This window comes from Gorilla gorilla, chromosome 5 (assembly GCF_029281585.2).
Source record: "Gorilla gorilla gorilla isolate KB3781 chromosome 5, NHGRI_mGorGor1-v2.1_pri, whole genome shotgun sequence".
NCBI classification, from domain to species: Eukaryota; Metazoa; Chordata; class Mammalia; order Primates; family Hominidae; genus Gorilla; species Gorilla gorilla.
In genome coordinates, this window is record NC_073229.2 from 84,698,646 (window position 1) to 84,704,684 (window position 6,039).

Genomic DNA, 6,039 nt, shown 5'->3' on the forward strand with positions numbered 1-6,039 from the left:
AGCCTAAAACCAGACTGCTGGTCCTGGATGAAGGCTGCCCTTTCCTGACTGATTCTCCCTGCATAATGCCCACCTACGCCCTGGGAGGACGGGTTGGAGCCTCGCGAAATTCAGGCCATTTGTAGGTGGAGGAGCCTGGCCTCCTCAGTTCCTGTGTGGTGACTTGGCACTCAATCTGTGAGGCAGGAAACCTGCTATCAGGACTCTTTCTCACTTTGCTGAGAATTCCTCTTTCCTTTTTTTCTCTTCACCGAATAAACCCTATAATGTGTCTGTCTGCCTAAATTTTCCTGATCGTGTGTCGAGAACCCGGTTTTCCTACAATAGTATCACCTTCCCCAGTACCAAACAATTTCCTTCCTGTACGGAGCAGGCACTCTACAGCTATGACTGCCTGTTTCTCCTTTCCCTAGATATCTGTTTGTCTGCAATTAACAAGGTGTAGGCACCAGCGGCAACAGAGGGCTCAGGCATGGTGGGTTGGGTGGGGGCCCGCTGAACTGACCAGTGGCATTTCAGCTTATTTACCCCCACCCATCAAAACCCTGGAGCCAGGTCCGCTCAGCCGACCATCACCATGACCAACGCAGATAGCGAGGGCGGAAACCTCCGCCACCAGCTGGACGGCAACGAACAGGACCTGAGCCTCAGCAACCTGGATGAAGACCCGGTCAAGGAGCTGGCTGCCCTTCCAAAGACCACCACACTGGATCTGTCTTGTAATAAATAACTATTGTGCCGGGCACGGTGGCTCACGCCTGTAATCCCAGCACTTTGAGAGGCCGAGGAGGACGGATCACCTGAGGTCAGAAGTTCAAGACCAGCCTGACCAACACGAAGAAACCCTGTCTCTACTAAAATACTAAAAAAATTTGCCAGGTGTGGTGGTGCATGCCTGTAATTCCAGCTACTCGGGAGGCTGAGGCAGGAGAATCGCTCGAACCTGGGAGGCCGAGGTTGCAGTGAGCCAAGATTGCACATTGCACTCCAGCCTGGGCAACAACAGTGAAACTCCATCTCAAAAAAATAAATAATGACTATTCTCCCGTCAGATTTCTGTGGCCTCACACACCTGGCAAAGCTAGACCTTAGAAAGAACAAGCCCCAGCACCCACCGGCGGACTTGGGCCGTTTGGTCAACCTCCAGCACCTGGCGCTCCTCAATAACAAGCTGGTCACCTTGTCTGTCAGCTTTGCTCAGCTGAAGAACCTGAAGTGGCTGGACCTGAAGGATAACCTCTGGATCCCGGCCTGGCCAAGGTGGCAGGTGACTGCTTGGGTGAGAAGCCATGGAAACAGCATGCAAACAACGCGTCACAGCACATGAAGGTTGTGCAGGCAGACCACAAGTAGGAGAGGCAGCAGGGTTGGAAGTAGAACCAGAGGCAGAGGAGAAGTATGAGGCAAAGCAGCGAGCTAAGGAAGCTCAGGAGAGGAAATGCAGAAGCGGGAGAAGGCAGAAGAGAAGGAGTGCCGGAGAAAGGAGTATGATGCCCTCAAAGCAGCCAAGTGGGAGCAGATGACACCTACCAAGAAAACAAATTAGGCCCCCAAATCTAAGTCCGAATCCTGCCCCTGCAAGCCACTCCCCCGGAAGCACACTCATTTCTGGGCTGTGCTGAAACTGCTGCTGCTGCTGCTGTTTTGTGCAGCGGGAGGGCTGGTTGCTGGTCCGGTGACACAGCTACAGCAGCTGCCCCTTTGTGTCCGGAATAATGGGTTCTTGGTCTCGCTGACTTCAAGAATGAAGCCGCGGACCCTCGCGGTGAGTGTTACAGTTCTTAAAGATGGAGTGTCCGGAGTTCGTGCTTTCAGATGTTCAGATGCATCCGGAGTTTCTTCCTTCTGGTGGGTTTGTGGTCTCACTGACTTAAGAAGTGAAGCGCAGACCTTCGCTGTGAGTGTTACAGCTCTTAAAGACAGTGCATCTGGAGTTGTTCGTCCCTCCCAATGCGTTTGTCCGTAGTCTCACTGGCTTCAGGACTGAAGCTGCAGACCTTCACGGTGAGTGTTACAGCTCATAAAGGTGGCGTAGACCCAAAGAGTGAGCAACAGCAAGATTTATTGCAAAAAGAGAAAGAACAAAGCTTCCACAGCACAGAAGGGGACCTGAGCAGGTTGTTGTGGCTGGCTCAGGCAGCCTGCTTTTATTCCCTTATCTGGCCCCACCCACATCCTGATGATTCGTCCATTTTACAGAGAGCTGATTGGTCCATTTTACAGAGAGCTGATTGGTCCGTTTTGACAGAGTGCTGATTGGTGCATTTACAACCCCTGACCTAGACACAGAGTGCTGATTGGTGTATTTACAATCCTCTAGCTAGACATAAAAGTTCTCCAAGTCCCCACTAGATTAGCTAGACACAGAGCACTGATTGGTGCGTTTACAAACCTTGAGCTAGAGACGGAGTGCTGATTGGTGCGTTTACAAACCTTGAGCTAGACACAGAGTGCTGATTGCTGCATTTACAAACCTTGAGCTAGAGACAGAGTGCTGATTGGTGCATTTACAATCCTTTAGCTAGACATAAAAGTTCTCCAAGTCCCCACCAGATTAGCTAGATACAGAGTGCTGATCGGTGCATCCACAAACCCCGAGCTAGACACAGAGTGCTGATTGGTGCATATACAATCCTCCAACTAGACATAAAAGTTCTCCAAGTCCCCACCCAACTCAGGAGCCCAGCTGGCTTCACCTAGTGGATCCCGTGCCAGGGCCACGGGCGGAGCTGCCCACCAGTCACACGCCCACACTCCTTGACCCTTGGTGATGGGACCGGGCACTGTGGAGCAGGGAGCAGTGCCCGTCAGGGAGGCTCAGGCCACGTGGGAGCCCACCGCGTGGGGGCTCGGGCATGGTGGGCTGCAGGTCCTGAGCCCTGCCCCACGGGGAGGTGGCTGAGGCCTGGTAAGAATTCAAGCCGGGCGCAGACAGGCCAGCAGTGCTGGGGGACCCGGTGCCCCCTCTGCAGCTTCTGGCCCGGATGCTAAGCCCCTCATTGCCCAGGGCCAGTGGCGCTGGCAGGCTGCTCCAAGTGTGGGGCCCGCCGAGCCCGCGCCCCCCCGGAACTGGTGCTGGCCCACGAGCGCGCAGCCCCGGTTGCCACCCGCGCCTCTCCCTCCACACCTCCCTGCACGCAGAGAGAGCCAGCTCCAGCTTCGGCCAGCCCAGAGAGGGGCTCCCACAGTGCAGCGGCGGGCTGAAGGGCTCCTCAAGCACAGCCAGAGCAGACGCCAAGGCCAAGGGGCACTGAGAGCAAGTGAGGGCTGCTAGCACATTGTCACCTCTCACCTTTGCACCAGCGTGAACACCATCTATGACAATGTGGTCCAGGGTCTGCACCACCATGAGATCCTCCAGACCGACTCTCAGCAGTGAGCTTGTCCCCAGCACCTGCTGCCTCCCAGCCTTGGAGCTTGGATTCCTATGGAATTGGGCTCTGCTGGACACAAACTCTTTTTAGCATCAGACCTACCTGCCATCATCAAATGGCTGCTGATTGGTACTTGAGACCTCCTCTTTGTAGGACTTCTTCATTCCTTAGTCAGTGTTTCCGGGTGGAATGAGAAGAAATGGGAGGTGGTGGGGGACAGTTACTGCATGCCTAAAGGAATAGGCTTGGGGGTGGGGAGAAAGAAAACATAGCCATTTCTAGTTGTTACACAAAGCTGTGTAAAGGCTCGTTTCTACTAAATGGTTAGCTGTCACCAAAAAAAAAAAAAAGTGTCATGAGACCTTTATGAAACATGCCAATAGGGTATGGGAATTATCTAACTATTTTGAAGGAATCTAAGTAATTAAACGAAAAATGCCACTGTCCTAACTAATAGCAGTTAACCAACTCATAATAGGAGTCACCCAGAGAATTTTTTATCATCTAGAAATAATGGCTTGTTTCATTACTGGATGATGATGCCTCTCGAGTCTTTATTATGCACCAGGCACTGTCTGAGAGCTTTCAGTATTCACTCATTTAATCTTCTCAACAACTCTAAGTCGTATGTTATCTCTTTTTCAAAAAAAAAATAGATATGGAAACAGAAAGACGAGTTAAATTCCTTGCCCAAGATAACAAAACTGGTAAGGGATGGAGCTGGCATTTGAACTCAGGCAGGCTAGCTTCAAATTCTGTGTTCTCCACTACACATTAATGATGTAGACAGTGAAAATCTTTCCCAATGTGTGATAGACTAAAATCATTGATAGATGATTACTGATGCAAGAAGACTGTTAACACAAGTGGTTGTAATTTCTGTTGGGCTCTTTATATGTAAGGAATAGAGATGTATTCTGTTTATTCAAAGTAGTGTAACATGAGGAAGGATAGCAATATAAGTTAACACATACACGGAACTCAGGGAAAGCAGGAATCACTTAGAATCTGCCTCATAGAGCCAGAAACTAGAAGGCCATTCAGATTTTTAAACTTCCCTAGGGACCTGAGAAGCAGGACTTTATGAATTTTTCTTACTCTAACATTCCACCATTAACATATCTGCTCCTGTCTGACCCCTTCTCTTACTGTTATCAACTAGTTTTCTTTTCATTCTTCTCAGTTAAATCCCTGAGAAGAATCTGGTTGAATCAGCACAAAAATACTTAGATGGAGCCTTTTTTCCCAGGCCCACTCCTGAAGAACTAGCATGCCATGGCTGACTGTGCTTGAGTCCGATTCCCTCTCTAGCCAACCAACGAAAGGCTGGAAGGAGGGAAAGGACAAGGTCACTTTGTCCAAAACAGTTGAGCTGATGCAAGGTCTGGGCATGGGTAGCTTCCATGGAAAAGTGCCATTTGCGGGGCAGACACTCTTGTATAAGAATCTCATAGCCTGGCGCGGTAGCTTTTGCCTGAATCCCAGCACTTTGGAAGGCTGAGGTGGGCGGATCACCTGAGGTCAGGAGTTTGGGACCAGCCTGACCAACGTGGTGAAACTCCATCTCTACAAAAAATGCAAAAATTAGCTGGGTGTGGTGGCAGGTGCCTGTAATCCCAGCTACTCAGGAGGCTGAGGCAGGAGAATCACTTGAACCTGGGAGGCAGAGGTTGCAATGGGCAGAGATCGCGTCATTGCACTCCATCCAGGGTGACAGAGGGAGACTCCATCTCAAAAAAATAAAAATAATCTCATGCTGGTCAGGCACGGTGGCTCACGCCTGTAATCTCAGCACTTTGGGAGGCCAAGGCGGGCAGATCACTTGAGGTCAGGAGCTTGCAACCAGCCTGGCCAACATGGTGAAACCCCATCTCTAATAAAAATACAAAAAAATAGCCAGTGTGGTGGCAGGCGCTGGTATCCCCAGCTACTTGGGAGGCTGAGGCACAAGAATCGCTTGAACCTGGAAGGTGGAGGTTGCAGTGAGCAGAGATCCTGCCACTGCACTCCAGCCTGGGTGACAGAACAAGACCCTGTCTCAAAAAAATAAAAATATAAAAAAAAAGAAGAATCTCATGCCTTGTATAAGAATTAAGAATGTGTGGTCATTACCTTCAATATCAGCATAGATTTAGAGACTTTTGTTTATAATAAAATACTTAATATGTTTGGAAGCTTTATAAACTCTCATCTGTATTACTACAATTGCCTGCCAACTGTGTTCTTCTTTCCACCCTAGGTTCCTTATCATCTATTCTCCATTCATAACACAGCCACAGTGATCCTTCTGAAGTATCTCGACATCTCAACCCCCACCACCCCATGACCTCTCCATCATCACACTCCAAGTAAAAGCATCTTGACAATGGCCTACAAAGTGTACATGATCAGCCGGGTGTCGTGGCTCACGCCTGTAATCCCAGCACTTTGGAAGGCTGAGGCAGGCAGATCACTCGAGGTCAGGAGTTCAAGACCAGCCCAGCCAATACAGTGAAACCCCATCTCTACTAAAAATGCAAACATTAGCCAGGCCGTGGTGGCACATTCCTGTAGTCCCAACTACTCAGGAGGCTGAGGCAGAAGAATCGTTTGAACCTGGGAGGCAGTTTGCAATGAGCAGAGATCGGCCACTGCACTCCAGCCTGGGTGACGAGACTGTGTCTCA

General features: G+C 50.2%; 1 pseudogene; it reads left to right on the plus strand.

Moving 5' to 3' along the window:
- The first annotated feature begins 577 nt into the window (after positions 1 to 577).
- Positions 578 to 3,535, plus strand: LOC101149268 (leucine-rich repeat-containing protein 59-like; annotated as a pseudogene).
- The last annotated feature ends 2,504 nt before the right edge of the window (positions 3,536 to 6,039 follow it).